At 38.1% G+C, this 20,328-nt stretch overlaps 1 protein-coding gene across 2 annotated transcripts in view; it reads left to right on the forward strand.

Annotated features, from left to right (window-relative positions):
- The window catches only part of septin12 (septin 12), a 68,167-nt gene that overhangs the window by 15,679 nt on the left and 32,160 nt on the right, over positions 1-20,328 (forward strand). The window lies entirely within an intron of this gene.

Raw genomic sequence — 20,328 nt, forward strand, 5'->3', positions numbered from 1 at the left:
ATTTTATATATAGTTATGTTTATTTAATATAATAAACACAGAAGCATAAACAAAATGAGGAGTGTCTGTTTTGTCTGTTTTTGTGACTAACGTTTCTTTAGTATAGCAATAGAGTATAAAAACCAATATAAATTCTCGGTATAGCATTGGACTCTACGATCGGCGGAAGTAATCCAGCATCCTTAGACCTTCACCGGAAATACCGCCGTGCATAGAGCCCATTGTATGCTAGTGTTTCTTTGTTATTCCAAATTCATATACCAATCTTGTTTTTATTTGTGGAATACTGATGCTTTAAAATAAGTTCTTAATAATTGCTTAAAGGTGAGTTGTATAATTTCTGCATCCAAAATAATGACATGTTTTAACAAGCATTCCTCCCATCTTCCATTGGCCTAACCAAACTGATAGCCCCACCCCCAAACTCACATCATTGATCGAGCCAGTGTTCCTGTCCTGGGCTGGTTGGAATTATTAAACTAACTGAGAAATGTTTTGATAGCACAGCACCAAACAGAATCGCAAAAATAATGACAGGTTTCTATGAATATTCCTCCCCTCTCTATTGGCCGACCAAACAGATAGCCCTGCCCCCAAACACACATAATTGGTTGAGACAATGTTACTATGCTGGGCTGGTCTGAATTCTCAAACAAACAGAGCAATGGGTTGATAGCAGCTCAGAACCACTGTTTTTACACTGTTTTTTTGTTTTTTTTGGCATGTTGCTTACTTATTATACATAAAGCTGGAATAGAAATGGAGCATTTCAGCAACAAAAAAATACACACTGCTGCTTTAAAATAAAAATGTTTTTTTTTTTTTTTGTAGTAGACTACTTATGACTGAAAACAATTTGAGCAGATCTACTCTTCTTGTTCCTTGCATTTATTGGAGTCTTACACTAATATAGACATGTAGAGAGTCTTGGAAAATCAGCCATCATGTTATAACTGGCTGTAAAACTGAAAATTGTTCTGCTGATGCATGTTACCTACTCAAATTATTATTTTGCTATCACTCCTTTCTGCGCTAAGTGTTTGCTAGTAAAAAAAAAAAAACATATCAAAACAGCCAAAGGGCCATCCTCTGCTCTCTTCCTCTAACAGAGAGAGAGAGTGAAACCATCTTTGAAGCTGCTCATAAATACAGCAAGACCTCCTGAACAGACAATAGGTTCTCTCCTGAAACTGCCACAGCTACTTAAAATAAAGCATGTCTGCTGATGTGCTGATGAGTTGCGTTTCTTTTCATCACAATGACCTTAGAAGTTCCTCACGTATCCGGAGTGTAAAATTCCATTAACCTAGCTATTTCTTCATTTCTGTCAAAGTGCTGCTTTCTGCATTTTTACAGTATTGAAATCCAGTCAAAATGAAAAAGATTTGTTTCCATATAAGTCTCTCTCTTCTTTCTCCCCCCATTTCCTAGGTCTTGGCTTCATGTCTCCACTTGTCTGATGAAGGCTGAAAGCTCTTTGGTCCCTTTTACAGCACAATTTATTCTGGATCTAATGACAATGATTTAGGGAATAAATTCTTCCCAAGCAGATGTTTAAGGCCCTCCCATTATCCCCTCCAGCTTAGAGAAAGAACAAGAGAATGCTTGGCTTTATAGAAGTTTAGCGCCTTTCTGTGAGTTAAACAGTGTAGTTACATTATCAATTCCTGTGTTTCTGAATAGACAGGAAGTTCAGAGAGCGCAGAAGTGAAATGTTGTAAAGTCAATAGAGTGCAAGTTCATTAATTCCTATATAGTGTAATTGTAGATTTGAAAATCATGCTTTCCCCCATTATGGAGATTTGAAAATCATGCTTTCCCCCGTTATGGTTGAATCACAGAAGCTACACCAGTTACTTTTGCCAAGAGATTTCTATTTATTATTTTATACATGTATCAGACAGAGAGAAACAGACATAGCAATAAGGCTATAGATGAGGAGGTCTTCATTCCAGATTTCTCTGTTCCCCATTTCTCTATTCCCTCACCCCATCATGCCTCTACGTTTCTCTGGGGTGGTACAGTAAGGATTGAGCTTATATACACGACTGTGGGATGCACAACTTCCTTAAGGTAGCAAAACATGTTGCGTATGCTTAAAAATGGAACGTATACGCTTACACATGGCACAATCCACTTTCCATTAGAAACTTCCCTTCAGTGTATACATATGTGGTACATGTGGCATCAGTTGAAAAACATTTCTTTCCTTGTAAAGAATATGCCAACTGTACGCGCATTTGATGTATCATTATCAGTGGAACATGTTACATTCTCCCAGCGCCCAGTCTGACATGTGATCCTCACACATGCTATCTGTAGTATGCATTCAAACACATGCATTTAAAACTCCATAAGATAATACAACTGATTATGAATTTTAATAAAGAATAATAACACAGATTAAATAATGAAATTATATTAAAAAATGACATTTTAGTCTTCATGTTAGCTTCCTTTTTCATTTCTTTTTTAAAGGCTGTTTATGGTCAATGCTTGGTGCCATTTTCAGCCATATCACAGCTTATTTTGTATTGAGAAGGAAAGGTGTTTCCTTAGCAGATAAGACAACATTAACAAGCAGCAGTATTCTTATCTTAGAACCATTGAGGTGGGTCAGTGATGGGATTGACTTGCCTGTTTACTAGAACCTGGTGCTTTTCTCTGAGAAATATGTGGATGTCTTCTCCCTGTTTAGCATAATTTAGCTTGCTGTCATTGATGATTTATTACCCGTGCACGCTGTCTGATGCATTGGAGAGATGAACACTGTTTATGGGTTTAACTGGCAGTGTGTGTGTGTGTGTGTGTGCGTGTGTTGCTATTCAATAACAACCCAGTATTTAGTCAAGAGGAGCGTTTACAAATTACCATAGAAACCTTCAGGTGCTCTGCTTACTTCACATGTAAAGATATTTCGGTAACACTTTATTTTAAGGTGCTTGTAATAAGCAGTAATTAACAGTTAATAAGACACTTTATAAGACCTTATAAGATGCATATAAGATGCATATAAGCATTAACTAATGATAATAAATAAATAAAATTAAATAATACATTTCTCAAGTATCAATACATTGCACTTTTAGAACCGCCGAACAAACATAAATGGTAACACAAACTCCCAGTGCCTTAAAAATTGACCTTCCCAAGAGGGAGTAGTTTCCCTGATCTCTTCAGGGCCTGGACCTTTAATTAACCTTTATATGAAGTAGTTAATGCTTATATGCATCTTATAAGGTCTTATAAGTGTCTTATTAACTGTTAATTACTGCTTATTACAAGCACCTTAAAAAATGAAGTGTTACCGATATTTCAGTTAAACTCGATGGCACTCATTTCCATGAGAGGAAAATATGGCCCTCTGGGTCATATTTGACCTCATCTAATCCTCTCAGCAAGCAAAGTCAATGATGACAACTGAAGGACAAGCTTTTAAATCTAATGCTTGGCCTCACATTCATCAGCTACAGTTAAAAAAATGACAAAGATTAAGGAAAATCCACATTTTAGGGAGAAATTGGTTGAGATATCAGGTCTTCCTGTTTAAGGCAGGGAGATTAAACTGTGCCGTGATCAACATTCTTTAAGCGAGGAGTACCTGCAACAGAATCTACTACCAGATAATTCTGCATAAAGCTCTAGAGATTTCACATGCACGTCTTTCAAAATATTCTAAAGACCCCCTGCCCCCTTGCAAGGGTGCTTATGAAATATTTTGGCTAATGTCATAATGATTTGAGCTGCTTTATGCTTTACTATACTATTAATTGCATAATACTTTCAGTTCTAGGAAAGCAACAATATTCCAATTCTGGCTGATATCGATAGACTGATAATTGTCTTCATGTCAGTCAATTTGTCTTAATAAATTAAAAATAAAATTATGAAAAATCAATATTCACGTTAAGATTTGCTAAAGGTGACATTTACCACTGTTATTAAATGATTAGTGTTTTTAAAGATTAGCTTTAATGGTGAAGTATGTATGATTTTTTTTTATGTTAACATACATTCTCTTAACCCAGTTGATTGTTCATTGACTACTATTCTATTAGTATGCCATGGGTTTATCTCCTCAAAAAGCGTAAACATTGAGCCCCCCTGCCACCGTCTAAAACCCTGCTCCTGGGGACCCGCAGTCCCGCAAAGTTTATTTCCAACCTGGTCCAGTTCACCTGACCTGTGATTTTCCAAGCGTTCCTGAAGAGCTTGATTAGCTTGTTCAGGTCTGTTTTATTAGGGTTGTAGCTGAACTATGCAGGGCAGTGGGTCACCAAGAGCATAGTTGAAGACATAGGATCTAAAAACATTGAGAGCGGTCCGCTCAGATCTTTACAGTAGTTTTTTTTACAATAAATTAATACTTTTATTTAGCAAGGATGCATTAAATTGAAAATGACAGTAAAGACATTTTATGCTAGTGCATTTTATAACTGCTTTTTTGTCAAAATTCTTGAATCTGATTGTGTTGAATATTTAGATAAAAATAAATGACATCATGGTGTCCCACAGGCTTGCCCTCCATTCTTATTTTAGAGTTAGCTTGAAAGTGTTGATGTGAATGAGTTCAGATCAGCAGCCCAGGGGGGTTTCATAACTGATACGAGAAATGAGGATGTTTGGGAAGGGAAATAGGTAATTTAATGGGTTTAATTCATTCTTAGTGGAAAAATATTCCCACCCCGAGGGAAGTATGCACACAGTTCAGATGTTCAGTTGTGTTGACGGTCTGTGTGGGGAGCTAGCCTTGTTGAGTTCAACACAATATACCGATAACAACACAGGACAGGTTTTATTAACCTGATATTGTGGATGCAAAAGGTTCTCCGGTTTTTTTTATTTTATTATTATTTTTTTTTTTTTTTTTACACTTTAGACTGGGGGATCTTTGTTAAATCTGGCCTGCTTCCTAAACAAATAATGCCACAAGTGCTTAAGAGTGACATTAGTTATACTGACATTGTAGTCCAGCTGTATAGAGTTGTGGTTTCAGTATTCATGAATAATTTGAATGAGGTCTCAGTGGAGCAGAAACAAACATGTTTCATGTAGTTTATGTGGATAATCCAGTTTTTGTACCAAAGTTTGTCTTTTCACTAACAAGTAAACTTTCTTTTTGACAGTGTGATCCAACGCAGCTGGTAACCTGATATCTGTTTGCATATGATATGATATATGTTGTCCATTAATAACGAGTTGTATATTGTCTCGAACAGCCAATCTGCTAATGGGCTGTGCACACAGCTCATTCCAAACATGTGACGGGGAGTGAGCACATCATTCAGGTCTTTGGATAGATTTGCTGATTTAGAAAGTGCCAGCAGTAATACATGGCAGCTGGTTTGGGGCGTTTTCCATCTATCTGGGTTTTTTTTTTTCTCTGGTGAACAGGCACTCTGATGGGGTGTGAGGATGGGGGCTCAGCTTGGAGTTTATGATTTAGCACGAGGGAAAAAACTGTTTCAGCTGAGAATTGACTTCTGAGACTTCATAGGTCTTTCTACAGACAAAGATATAATTAGTCAAGGAATATCAACAATCTGACAGCAAGTGTCCAATATATTTTCCTGGGCTACATACATAAATTGTTTTTAAAAGATTTCATTTATAAGAGGCTGCCCACCTTGGTAGTGTTGCGTAAGACTGTTAACACTTTCCTCTCCAGCATGTTTTTTTTTAAAGCTGCCAGCCACCACCAGCATGTTTTATCATTTTCACAAAATGAACCTCTGCTTTAATGCATTCTATTTATTCTAGCTTCACGCATTCTTTTTTTTATCAACACTTGAATGTGGGTACGTTTATTTAAAAAAAAAACATTTTGAACAAAAAAGCTGAGTGCTCCCTTCTGTACATCAGTGAAAACAAGGATTGCCAGAAATTGCCATCAATGGCAGGGAAGCGTTGTGTCATAAACACAAATTACTTCAATATTCTATCAATGGCGGGGAAAGAGTTAAGTCGGCATTATGCAGAAGTTGTGCTAGTCTTTTTTCCCCCTGTTGTGAAGTATATCTAAGTGAAACGGCTTCTGGAATGATGAAAAAAATCTAGAGCAGGATTTGATTTCATTCTTCAGAAATTGATTGGCTCATATGAAGTTGGGTTTTGCTTACTAATTGGTGGCAGATCTGAATGCAATGCCAGTTTACAGTCAGTTGTGGAGGAGATGTAACCCCATTCTCTGCCAAGACACACGTTAGAAGAGAATCGACGCCGTTTCGAGGAAGAGGGGAGTTATTTTATTTTTTTATTATTAAAGATTTTTGATTAGAGGGCATATGCATTTTAAATTGTAATTTACTTGAACCCATGGAAACTATCTTTAAACCATGTTTTTAAACAAGGATGAATTTGCACAGCATGAATTTCAAATATTTTTAAATATTTTTAAGTTACACTTCAAGTTCACAACAAATTAAAATTCTGTCATCATTTACTTGCCCTTATGTCAGTCCAAACCTGTACGTTTGTCTTTCTTCTTTGCAACACAAAATAAGATATTTTGAAAAATGAACTATCCGTTTAATGAAATTGCATTTCCTTTTTTAAATGTTCAGACTGAGTAAATGATGGCTTGTTATTTATTTTTGGGTGAAGTGTCCCTTTTAGACAAGCCTAAATAAATGTACTATTTCATATTTAGGGCCAGATTTACTAACAGCTTGCGTCAGAGCAAACCCTCTTTTGGTGTTAAAAAAACTACGATCAGGATTTTCTAAAGACACGCAGTGAAAAATTTGCGCTGAAAAGGCGTGGGCACGGTTATTTTGGCGGCTGACCTATATTTGTAGGAGATTCCCATTATTTACCACCCAAAAAAAGCATGTCTAAACCTGACGCTAACTGGTAGATTGCGTTATGGAAATGATCAGGCTGTCTGTGTTCTTTAATTTACACTTGTCAGTAGATCATGAGCAGGACTTTCCACTCCCATCTGCATTTTTTTGGAATTGTGCTCTCACGCTAATTTACCCTGTTTAGTAAATCTGGCCCATAATGCCTAAATATGGACCTCAGTATGTTAGAGCAGAATCTTAAAAAATGGATGCTTCTGACAAACTCTTACTGTGATAAAATATTCTCAATATATATATTTTTTTAGAATAATAGAATTTTTTAATCAAGGTGTCAGTTCAAAGTTTCATTGAATCAGTCTGTCATCAGAAGTGCAACTTAATCCCCTTATTTGTTAGACCAAGATTTTGTTCCATTCCAAACATTTCTTTGATCATCCAAGTCTGAACATCATCAGAACGCACTTTATTCGCCAAGTGTGCATAAGCACACAAGGAATTTGGTATGGTTTCTGGTATGGTATGGTTTTCAAGGAGCTGTTGCTCCGCAGGGTGACTGTTCTGAGATACAGTACCTCCAGAGGTTTGAATAGGGACTGTTTGAAACTGACACGAGTGGAAATAGGACTTTGCAGTCGGTCATGTTGGGTGTCAAGGATATAATCACAGACCAGTGACTGTAATCAGAGTGTGGCTTGAGTGTCTCCTTCTGTTACAGTAACCGCTCCACCGCGTGCGTCATAACATGTCGCACCTTCATTCTACAGGCGTGACTCACTGGTCCTCGCTCGTGCCTTCGATAATGTACTGTTTGTTATGCCTGGTGAAGCCTTCTATATTTAATCTGTGAACTATGTGCTCTAGGAGGAACTGATCTCACAGTCGCAAAGACGTTGTTATGCAGGGAGTCCATTGTTTTGACAGCTTCTCTGCCCACATTAGGCCGACTTTGATCTGAAAAGGCCATTCGCATGTGCTATTGATTGATCTTTCTCTTGGGCCTGAGTTTCCATTTCTCTTACAGAGCTGTGGGAAATAGATGGGTCAAACAACAGACCTGCAGGTACTCCAGTTTCAAGAGAGAGAATAATCTCACTCTTTATTCATTTTGAATCCCAAACCCCGCTTTTATACCAAAGGACCTCAGATTGGAGCTTTCAACAGGGGGGCTTTTGCTTGATTGGCAGGCTGGTGTTTTTTCATCATTTCCATACCCTTTGTGAATAAGGTTATTTTGACAGTTGCAAAAAAGAAAGTCAGGTTTTGAGTTGATAGATGAAGCCGAGAGCCAATTATTTTTGTTAGCGTAAAAGTCTAAACAAATGGCAGTCACAGACCGAAGGTTAGACTCTGAGAGCAGACTGTTTATTCTCCTGATCTGAAATGAAAGGCTTGGTTTTTTTTTTTTTAAGCTGTTATCTTTTAAGCTGTTTGACATTCTCTCTGGGTTTGTATCAGCCTTCAAGGCACCATATCTTAATAAACAGGAAACGGTAAACTCTGAAGTGCTCTTTCTCACTAATTCTTTACAGTGACTCATGGGTAATGAGGGGTGTTATGTGGCCTTTTTGACAGTTGCAACCATGAGTCTCTCCCCTAAATATATGCCCTGATGTGAAAAAAAACAGCTCTAAACATTATAACATCACATTGCCTGAAGAATGAACTGATAATGATAGTTCTTAAAAAGAAAAGATGGGAAAGAGACACTCACTTATAAAATCCTTGGAGGCAAATTCACTAAATGGTTGTGCCACTTTTGCATGCTGTATTCTTATACGAGAACCACCTGCAACCTGACCAGGTGCTTAATGACGTATCATTAGTAATATCGTAATATTAGTAAAATACGAATCATGTTTGGTAATAGCCAATCAGCTGACTTTTTGGTGTGCATCTATAGGAATTAATGTGGTAAGTGTGTTTCATTTGCTTATAGGGGCTGTTTACACAACACCGTTTTCAACTAAAAACTTAAAACTTTGTATGCTTTTTGGCCTTTCATTTACACAACAACGGGGTTTTGTGTGCCTGAAAACGCAAACTTTTGAAAACGGGCTTCAGAGTGCAAGTTTTTGAAAACGGTCTCTGTGTAAACAACAAAAACACGTATCTACAGTATTACACGTATCTACAGTGTTTCATCACCATCTAATGGCCTGGCAGAGGAATAAAGGTTTCCGTGTGGATCTGTGTGAATGGGGATCGGTTTGACAATGGTGTCGTCTGTACGCGGAAAATTCAAAGGAAAAACGTCTCCGTTTTAAGCATACCGTTGTCGTGAAAACGCACCCTTAGAGAATAAAAATACATCCACCTCAAGGGAGCTTTTACATTTTTTTTATTTGCATCTTGGTGTTTAAATAAATTGGGGTCAGTAAGATTTTTGCAAATTGTTTGAAAGAATTCTCTTATACTCAAAAAGACTGCTTTTTTTTTCAAAAATACAGTAAAAAGTCTAATATTGTTAAATATTATTACAATTTAAACTAAGGGTTTTCTATTTTAATATTTTATTTAATTTATCAATTCATTATACATGTCTTTACTGTCATTTTTGACCAACTTAATATGCATCCTTGAATAAAAGTATACATTTTTTTCAAGAAAAATCTTACTGACCCCAAAACTTTTGAACAGTTAGTGTACATTCTCGATCACTGTTTTGTGATTATATCTAAATTAGTAGAAAATGCATGTTCAAATGAGTCAAATTACCTCATTCACAAATCTTGCACTGTTACCGGACTTGCATGATTTATTTAGTGAATACAAATATATAAACATAAATATCCCATACATGCATGTAACATAAATGTAAATATCCCGCGCATACATATAAAGTCACTATCACCAATATTTGTGAATTTCCCCTTTTCAGTGAGTGAGTAGGAGTTTTCCATGAATTCAAGCTGTTATATCACATTACAGGAAAGCTTTAACACATACTTCACCAGTTCGCACATAGCTCCAGCTGTCTCAATACACACAATCTTATTGTGCAAATTGAACAAGATTTCCTGGGGGCAACAGAAATCTGAAGTCACATCACAGAGGAGGTTTTATATGCCTTTTGTGGTAAACAACTGTCTCTTTGTCCAAATGGCCCTCTGTTTGTTTGAAGCTGATACATCTCCCCCAGCACCTGATATGTCTGTAAGTGCCAGATGATAATGCTAATATTTGGAATCTGTAGACGCACAGTACTGTCATTCATAACCAGCTACCACAGGATAAACATAGAGAGTTTCTTATCATATCCGTGGTCTAGATGGGTAGGGAAGCTCCCAAACTAATCTTATTAACTCCAAGCATCTGTTTTCCTCTCTTTGAAAGGATGATAGTGTATATGGGAGGAGAGCAGCATCAGCTGTGCATAATGGGAGGTTGCTTGTTTTTGTGTTTATCCTTTCCGACAGGACGGGGAACTTCTCGCGAGGAAGGAAGGAAATGCCAGATCCGTGTGCTGAACTAAACTTGTGCATTTCCCTCTTTTGAAAGCCATAATAAACTCAACCAAGTGTGTAAACATGAAAGATAAGCCCTTGCAAGATATACTTATGCTTGCCTTTGAAATCCATCCAGCTACCATAAAAAGCTAAATGTGTGCCAACTTCGGCCTGCGTTCCTCCGCCTGCGACAGTGAGGCTTACAGACAGCCTGTAGTCTAAAACTGACAGAGCAACCCACTAACCCACTGCTGGCATCTGCATTCCTCAGGCCTGTCCGCTGAATGAACCGATAAGTTCCTCAATAAACTTCAATGATTAATCTTTCAAACCATGCCACATAATGCATTTTTTCTCGGCTGTTGCGCTGTCCCTAGGAATGGGAATCAATCAGGAGGCATTCCGATTCTGATTCCTCTTGGTGATTCTGGTTAAGAAATATTTGAAAAACAGAAATAAAAAATTAAATATATTAACTGTAAAACAAAACAAAGAGTATTTTTTATTTATTTATACAAAATACTACTGACAGTCAGGAACTAAACTTGAATATTAACAGCCTTAAGAACATCACAACATAGTATTATTTATTGGGAATAGGAATTCAAACAGTATGTTTATAATTCCTTCAAAAGAACTGGCCTATAAGAATCATTCACTCAAGACTAAGAGTTTGCTGGTTGTGCTGTGTTTGTGATTCACTAAAAAGAACTGGCTCATAAGATCCATTCATCAAGAATCTGACTTTACTGGTCATGCTGTATGTTTGTGATTCTCTAAAAAGAACCAGCTTATAAAAATAATTAGCCCGGGATTCAGATTTCACTGGTTGTGCTGTATGTAATTTAATCGAGTGTGACTCTTAATTGAGTCATTTAATCGAGAATCGAGTGTCACTAGTGGCTCTGTATGTTTCATGCTGAATAGCAATGCAGGGAAAACTGTGGTAAAGTAATAGAACCAAATGTCATGAAAATTAGCTTGGATCCCAAACCTATCTGTCCCTCACCTCATGTGTAGCCCAACTTTCAAAATCAATTCGAGAAGTAAATGTCACAAGCTGTGTTTGCCACCTCCAATAAGAATCATTCACACCCGTGTGATCATTCCTGACCCTGGACCAGAAGAGCTCCAATCATCTAAGACGGCTTTATTGAAAGAGACTGAACCCGACGTGCTAAACGTGTTTTGTGGGTGTAAATGATTTCTAATTAGATGAGCACTCAATTACAGCGATTGCTCTCTCAGAGTAAGTTAAGCAATTGATGAGGCTAACGCTCATTTCACAGGGAGATTAATTGAGGCTACGTAGAGTCTTCACCCTTCTGTCTGGAGATAAGGACCACAGACACCCTGCTGAAGCCAGGAGGACATGGAATAATGGGGGTTGGGCACCTCAAAGAAAGAGGTTCCTTGAGTCTTTTGTGTCCAGGGTTGTTTGATAAGATGTGAATGGAGCCCTTGTTGATGATTGGGTGTTGTTGTCTTCTGTTCTTTGGACAGAAAGTGATGAGACCGGGGAAAAGTTGGGAGAGCGTAGTGGATATCTTTACTGAGAAAGGGAGCGATAGACACAGAGCATCTGGTGGTGAGATCCGGTTATTGTTAGTGCAAAGGAAAGCCCCAGCTTCACAGGGCCTTGACCAGTTACTCTCCACAGCCAGCAGAATGGAAACGGAATAAGGATGAGGCTGTTTTGAGCTCTTCAGGGGGACAAATCGACTCAGAGCAGGAAACAGTTACAATGGGATTGATGCCCTCGGATGTATTATAAATGTCAGTCATTATTAGGATAATCACACACTCATTATTATTATTGTTTTTTAATTGTTAAAAAAAATATCCGAATACATGTTTGGCCTGCTTTTTTAATGACAGGAAGGGAAGTTACTGAATTGCAATTCAATAAAAGTTAAACAATCAATTCAGAATGCATTATTGGAAATTAAGTTTGGTTCTACCTTCTTCTTTTTTTTAGAGCTGCTTCATTTTAATTTTTTCCTGGGTTTCATTGTAAAGCTGTTCAAACAATCTAAATTGTATAAAGGTGACTTGACTTTTTTCAAAACTTAATGGCTTAATTTATCTTGACAGCTAATTGTATTTAAATTTAAATTGCAGTTCTGGATTCTGTTTGGAATTGTTTGGCATTCCAATTAAGAATGACACACATCCCTTCCACCACTTTGAGCAAAGCACCGTCTTACACAAACATGGTGGGTATGTGAGACCTGTCACTGATTACATGCTAATAAAAGCTTCCCAGTGCTGAGATCCTGAGAAAGTATTGTATCCGTGTGTCAATGTGGAAGACAACTGCCCAATTTTGGAGGATACATGAATTTGTTCCTTTCAGAGCCGGAAAAACTACACTCTTAGCGGGGTTTTGCAGCAATGCCATAGAAGAACCATTTTGGGTTTTCTCAAATAACCTTTTGGTGAAAGGTGAACCATTTTTTAGTGCAAAGAATTTTTCAATAATCTTAAGAACCTTTTGTGCAGTGAAAAGATTCCATGGATCTTAAAGGTTCTTCATGGAACCATAGATGCCAAATTGCGAACCTTCATTTTTTAAGAGGGTAGAGAAGCTAAAAAAAAATCACCCAGGGCCCCCTTACCAGGTCCTAGCCACACCTAGTGCTTACAGCTTCAATAGCTGGACTCTGATCCCAGGAGAATTTCAGCCATATTTCTGGCTGTCTTGTTGACTCAGTGTGGTAGTGTGCAGCTGTGATGGAGTAATTAACCGTGTGCAACAGACATGTTATTAGAAGCAGAGTTTGGGTAAGATGTTTCTGCAGGATACCTGATACGGTGTCTGATCTGGAAGCAGTAGTCTGTGTAAAGGCCAGGACCATCAGTATTCTCACAGTACGGTGTAGCGCCTGTAGGCATGGCAATTTGTCTCAGCTCCACCAACAAACAAACCCAGGGGAAACGGTGCAAGGCTGGACTTGTAATAGGGGCAAGGCTGATAGAAAAGACCCAGAGTTATGGCTTGTGTAAAGACAGCGTCTTTATGTGATGACTTTTCGAGCCGACCTGGAAGGCAAGGCAAGCATTTGTGCTCAAACATGCATTAACATACATGAACTCCCCCTTTCCGCCACACACACACACACAGGCATACATACAGACTTTTGACACTTTTGACGCTTATATGTTCGCTTTGGGAACATGATGCTGCCTGCTCATCACATTTCCCTGTGGTCTTTCCAATCAGTTGCGTAAAGCACAGGAAATATAGGTCAGACAGCAGATGTGCTCTCGACTACAGGACAAATCACCCCCTCTTTTCAACGTGTCAGGATCAAACGGCATAGCCGGGGGGAACAAAATTCTGCTTTCTAAACGTCTCTAACCTTTCTAGAGGAGAGGAAAAGTGGGAAACGGATACCGCTGTGCTCCATGGTGGTGTATTGTTGGGTCTGGAGTGTGTACGTGTTTGTAGAAATGTTTGTGAATGAGCTTGTTTGGAGATTTGTATGTGTGTATATACATTATACACATATATATATATATATATATATATATATATATTACACTTGGCACTATAGTGTGTGTGTATATATATATATACACTCACCGGCCACTTTATTAGGTACCCCATGCTAGTAACGGGTTGGACCCCCTTTTGCCTTCAGAACTGCCTCAATTCTTCGAGGCATAGATTCAACAAGGTGCTGGAAGCATTCCTCAGGGAGTTTGGTCCATATTGACATGATGGCATCACACAGTTGCCGCAGATTTGTCGGCTGCACATCCATGATGCGAATCTCCCGTTCCACCACATCCCAAAGATGCTCTATTGGGTTGAGATCTGGTGACTGTGGAGGCCATTTTAGTACAGTGAACTCATTGTCATGTTCGATACAGCATTATCGCGATATTTTCTGTGGCAATACTGTATCGATACACGGGCGCCAAGTATCGATCTTTTATTATTTAAATTAGCTACACATGAGAATTTAACTTTGGTAGTAGAGTGCATGTCTGCGTGAGTGTTCAGCGGTGCCGCGTCTTCTATCTCTCTTCTCTCAAAATGTGTTGTGCAAGGCAAGCATCAAGCGCTGCGGCGATAATACACACTCGCGTTTAGGAGTCGGGACATGACGGAATATTCACTTGCACAATCGAGCCAGCAGTGCATCGTGACTGAAGTTTACCATTTGCACGTCTTTTTAAGTCTTACCAGTTTAAACATTCAAGCGATTTTAAACTAATCAGTGTTCGCGCGCTCTCTGAGATTATTTTCTATGCGCACATTCATAGAAAATCCGCCTCAAAAACAGCTGGCCAGTAACAAATGTTATTTTTCGCGGATTGTATTGCTTTAACACGCAAAATTGTGTCAATTTCGGTCTTCGTGAGTATACTTTAAACAGTCGGTTTTGTCTTTAATAAGCATAGAAGGCATGTGACAGTATAATGAACACAGGATCCGTGCACTAGCTCTTAAAGTGACGGCAGCCATATGTGTCTGTCATTAATTTTGTTGTCAAAAAAACAACAAAAGATAGCTTTAAGTTAAAGGAATCAGGATTAATAGCCTATGTATTTAATTTAGTCAGGACTAAAATACTACCCAGTGTTACTATCTGGGTAGTATACAGTGTTGTATATCCATTTGATTACATTATTCAGTTTCTGTATTTATGAATATTAGTGTTAGACCTATTCAAAAACTTTTCTCTTTATTTGTCATTATTTGTATCTTTATTCTATTGTATTTATTTGTGCTACTTTTTTCAATTTAATTACGCAATTTAAATCAAGCTTCCTTGTGTTGTGTAAATTCTTAACAATATTACCCCTATTGTAAAAATTGCAATGAGCGCAAACATTTAGGCGATATAAATGTAATAATTTTGTTTTGAAAAAATGCAAAAATTGAAGTTGAAAAAAGGTAATAAATTGCAATATATTGCAGAATATCGCAATATGTTTAAAATCGCAATAATATCGTATCGTGACCTAAGTATCGGGATAATATCGTATCGTGGTGCCTCTGGTGATTCCCACCCCTAGGTATGCAGCAAAGCATTTGGGAAGCCACAACACTAGTGATGTATGTCGCGAGACCGGTTAAGACAAGACCAAGACCAAAGACCGTCAAGGCCGTGACAAGACCGAGACCACGTAAAAGTGGTCTCGGTCTTGTCACGGCCTTGATGGTCTTTGGTCTTGGTCTTGTCTTGGTCTCGGACCTCTCGGTCTTGTCTAAGTCTCGCTGTCTCAGACCGACATAGTGGTCGGGGGATTTAGCAATACAATACTACAATATCCACGACGATATCCGCAACGGATTGAAGCGCGCGTCCGAGTGAAGACAGTGCGGTGCGCGAGCCGTATCCGCGTCACTGATCGCAGCGGCAACGAGCACTTTGATCACTTGATTTAAAAAACACATATCATGTACAGTTTTTGATGTATTAATATTTAGTAAAACACAAATCAGTGACATGATGGGTTTTAAATTTATTCAGGAGATTTTGGGTAACTGCACAACTGACAGATGACTTTGAGCGCACCGCCAACGGTGTGTGTGTGTGTAACCATAGCGACAAAACAACCAACTTTCAGATCCTGCACTTAAGCTTATAATTTTGTTTTTAAAAATATAATTATGTATTTAAAAGTTGCAGAATGGATTCATTTGGAGACTTCGAAATCGGCAGAGATAGGCAGGCAATGCAAAACAAAATCTTAGAAGTTATTGCTTAGCTTCAACAACACTAGTCTGTTTTTTCCCCTCCGGTCTCGGTCTTGGTCTCGACTTGCTCTGTCTTGGTCTTGGTCTTGGTCTTGTCTTGGTCTCGATACCCTCTGGTCTTGGTAGTATCTTGGTCTCGGTTTAGGCGGTCTTGACTACAAATCTACACAACACGCACAACCTTGAGGCGGATGGGCTATAACAGCAGAAGACCCCACCGGGTACCACTCATCTCCACTACAAATAGGAAAAAGAGGCTACAATTTGCAAGAGCTCACCAAAATTGGACAGTTGAAGACTGGAAAAATGTTGCCTGGTCTGATGAGTCTCGATTTCTGTTGAGACATTCAGATGGTAGAGTCAGAATTTGGCGTAAACAGAATGAGAACATGGATCCATCATGCCTTGTTACCACTGTGCAGGCTGGTGGTGGTGGTGTAATGGTGTGGGGGATGTTTTCTTGGTACACTTTAGGCCCCTTAGTGCCAATTGCCCATCGTTTAAATGCCACGGCCTACCTGAGCATTGTTTCTGACCATGTCCATCCTTTTATGGCCACCATGTACCCATCCTCTGATGGCTACTTCCAGCAGGATAATGCACCATGTCACAAAGCTCGAATCATTTCAAATTGGTTTCTTGAACATGACAATGAGTTCACTGTACTAAAATGGCCCCCACAGTCACCAGATCTCAACCCAATAGAGCATCTTTGGGATGTGGTGGACCGGGAGCTTCGTGCCCTGGATGTGCATCCCACAAATCTCCATCAACTGCAAGATGCTATCCTATCAATATGGGCCAACATTTCTAAAAAATGCTTTCAGCACCTTGTTGAATCAATGCCACGTAGAATTAAGGCAGTTCTGAAGGCGAAAGGGGGTCAAACACAATATTAGTATGGTGTTCCTAATAATCCTTTAGGTGAGTGTATATCACTACTCATTTTCTTTATGGGTTGCTTTTGATTTTAATTGTATTTTTTAAATATCTATAATATATCCTGAACATAAAAAATGAGCAACATTGACAGATTGCAGGTATGTTTCAGTGTGAAAGAGTGCCACAAAGGGGAGAAATTATAGAAAAAAACATCACTGAGCAGAAAAGGTATCAGTGATATGCTCTCTTCTTCTCATTCCAGTCATGTGTACTTTACTACAGCAACGCAATCACATTCTCTTATGACACATTCATTGAGACTGACCTACATCACTTTGGATAATAACTGCAGCTTTAAAAAGAAGATGGATAGTTTGATGGATGGATTCTAATTTTTCCTTTTCATCCGCTGCAATTCTGGCATACAGGTTCACTCTCCATGAAAGTGCAGTGCCTGCCTTTGCTTGATCCAGTAGTTATCAGATCAACCACTAGGGGGTAGCAGCGTTCTCATGTCAGATTACCCCAGCTGATTGAAATCCTTTATTCTGAAAGATTCATTTACTCACTCGAGTGAAAACATGCTTTCTCACATTCTTTTAGAGTGATACTAATACGTTTTCAAAAAGCTGTAATCAGCTCTTCATGCACGCCTCTTTGAGAGCATGCTCTTTTTTGTAGGAATTTATACAGCACACTGAAAGATGCTGATTTGTTCTTATTTCCCTTTAAATAAGCCTTTAATCACATAAAAACAATAATTAAGAGTCAATTATTCCCTAGTGCCTGAAGCAGAAAAGAGAGAGAACATGATTTTTAACAGGCCAGAAGCGTATATTCTACATACTAACTCGGTTGTAGCGAACATAAGTTCTCATTCTCATTGGTGTTAAGCACCATGTTGGTCAAATCTCCTTTGATCCCATAAAGATGCCTGATCTCTAGTTACCCCACTTTCAAACCCCACTTGTCTTCACATCATAGGATAAGGGTGGGATTGTGAAATGCTGATCTGACAAGGCAGCTCATCTGGAATGCTGTTCCCTTCATCTACGTTCCCCTGCAAATGAGTGGGTTAATTTACACATTAGCACAGATTAAGGGTACAAATGAGACCTTGTGTCACTAATGGAGGTCAAAAGAGGGGAAAAGGGTGGAAAGGAAAGGGCGAACACCTTAGGGGACTAGGAAACTGTAGCTCTGTTCTTTTGAGCTTATCTGGGTATATTTTGGTTGTTGCACATGACTGTTTGGTTATTTGACCTATTATCTGTGATATGGTGGGATACATATTAGTGTTGTCACGATACCAAAATTATTATTTCGATACCGATACCAAGTCAAGAATTGCGATTTCGATACTTTTTCGATACTTTTCCTGAAAAGGGAGAAACACTCTCAAATATCATTGCTGTGCTTTATTTTAAAACTGGGACAACATTCCAATCATAACACACTAATAAATGAACATTTGAACAGCAGATAGGCTATAATAACCATTTGAACAAAATATGAAATATGAAAAATATAAAAAATAAATTAGAGCAATGACATTCAATGTAAAAAAAAAAAAAAAAATTAGCAGCATTATCTCAGTTATCATAAGAAACATAAGATTTTATCAATATCAATGCCACTGACGATTCTGCTTATCGATCCGATTCTTTAACGATTCTCTTATCGATTCATGATAGCATTGTGTGGAAAAAAGTAGTCATATGCTTTTTCGGGGGGGAAAAACAAGTGTTTTTATTTGTTTTATGTAATTTATGTAATAAATGAAACCTTATTACAAAGTGTTAACGATTAGTTATACACCGATTCAGACAGATCAGTTGTTTTAACCATTCATTAAAACGAATCGGTTCAAATGAGTCATTAGTTCGCGAATTGGACGTGTCATTATCGGACGTGTGCGCGTTGTGTGATTATCCAGGCGGTTACATCCCACTGTCATCACAGAAAACATTTCATGACTGGATAGTTTTTTTCGTTTATTTAAAGTGTGGTTTATGTCAGCTGAATGTGCGGAACGATTCAGAGAAGATAAGGCAACGTATTTTACCACAATTTACACCCAGCGGTAATTCAAAAAAAAAAAAAAAAAAACTCCGAATGCTCCACATGAAACTTGGTGCGAGGGAGAGAGAGAGAGCAAGACAGCGCTTAGTTTTGAGACGGTGAAGCCTTGTTTATACTTTCGCCTGGCTCCGCAGAGAGAGAGAGAGTGCGCGCGCGCGACGGGGGCTCGCTCACTCTCTCTCTCTCTCTCTCTCTCTGCTCGTTCAGTTCACGCGCCCTGTCACACGCGCATGAGGAGAAAAACACAGACGTCCATAGGGAGGCACTGGAAGCGTGCGTTGCACACACCAACATGCAATACTCTCTTACAAATCTGGAACGCGGTCATTCTTAGAAGTATCGATACTAATAAATTTAGGTATCGTGAAGTTTTTAATTTCCGAGTATCGCGATACTTTTGAAGTATCGGTGCACCGTGCAACACTAATACATATATTATATTATATTATCATTTTTTATGTTATTTAATATATAATGTTAATTTAATTTAATTTTAATATTTATTTAATTAATTTAATATTATTTAATATTTTTTTATTTCCTTTATCTTTTATGATTTAGGTGCTTAATGGTAATTCATGTTTGTTTTATTTATTTATTTTTGCTGCTGATAAATTGATCCGACAATGTGACAAAGGCATTTCTGAACGTATAAATAGTTCATGTTATCTTGTCAATTAAAACACCATAAAACTGCAAAACTACTTGCATTGAAAGCAAATTGGAGGACGGCCCAATTAGGAAAAAACATTACTATGCTACTGTGGTTTCTATGTATCCAGCCTTTGCTCTGGGCAGGGGTGGTGCAGTCTCCATCTGAATGTTTTTCTTCGGCTCTAAGCGACGTGCTGAGTCTCTCGCCCCGACCTGTTGGGTGTTTACGTGTTGACACTCGCTACGTTGGGACTCACATTCCTGGCAGAGGCCTTCTTGAAGTTGGCATGTTAGTAAAAGACTATTAGGTTTTTTTTTTTTTTGATTTTGAATAACTTGAAATTAATATTTGCAAGTTAAGTTTAACTTTCAGTTTTCACTTGAAAACTTTAGTGAAAAGAACATCTGTGACACTTCCCCTTTTCAGACCACTTCCACTTTTGTAGATTTTCTAGAGATTTATATAAAATTTGTCTTAGTTTATTAAAATGGCATTCAGGTTTTTTTTTTTTTTTTGTAAATGTTTTTCTTTTTTTTCCCACTATTTGCAGTCAGTCATGATTAATTCATTCAACTAGCATGTGTGAACAATACTAAGGCAAAAGTAGTAGTATTTGGTCATGTGATTTCAACTTGGGACCCACGTGAGGCAAACTGCTCCGTGTAAAATAAAACAACCTACTGATTTTTTTGATTGTTAAAAAAATACAGAGGGCACCTTAAATGTTTAAAAACCCATCAAATCACA

This window comes from Rhinichthys klamathensis, unplaced genomic scaffold, assembly GCF_029890125.1.
Source record: "Rhinichthys klamathensis goyatoka isolate OS25496 unplaced genomic scaffold, OSU_Roscu_1.1 h1tg001175l_1, whole genome shotgun sequence".
NCBI lineage: Eukaryota > Metazoa > Chordata > Actinopteri > Cypriniformes > Leuciscidae > Rhinichthys > Rhinichthys klamathensis.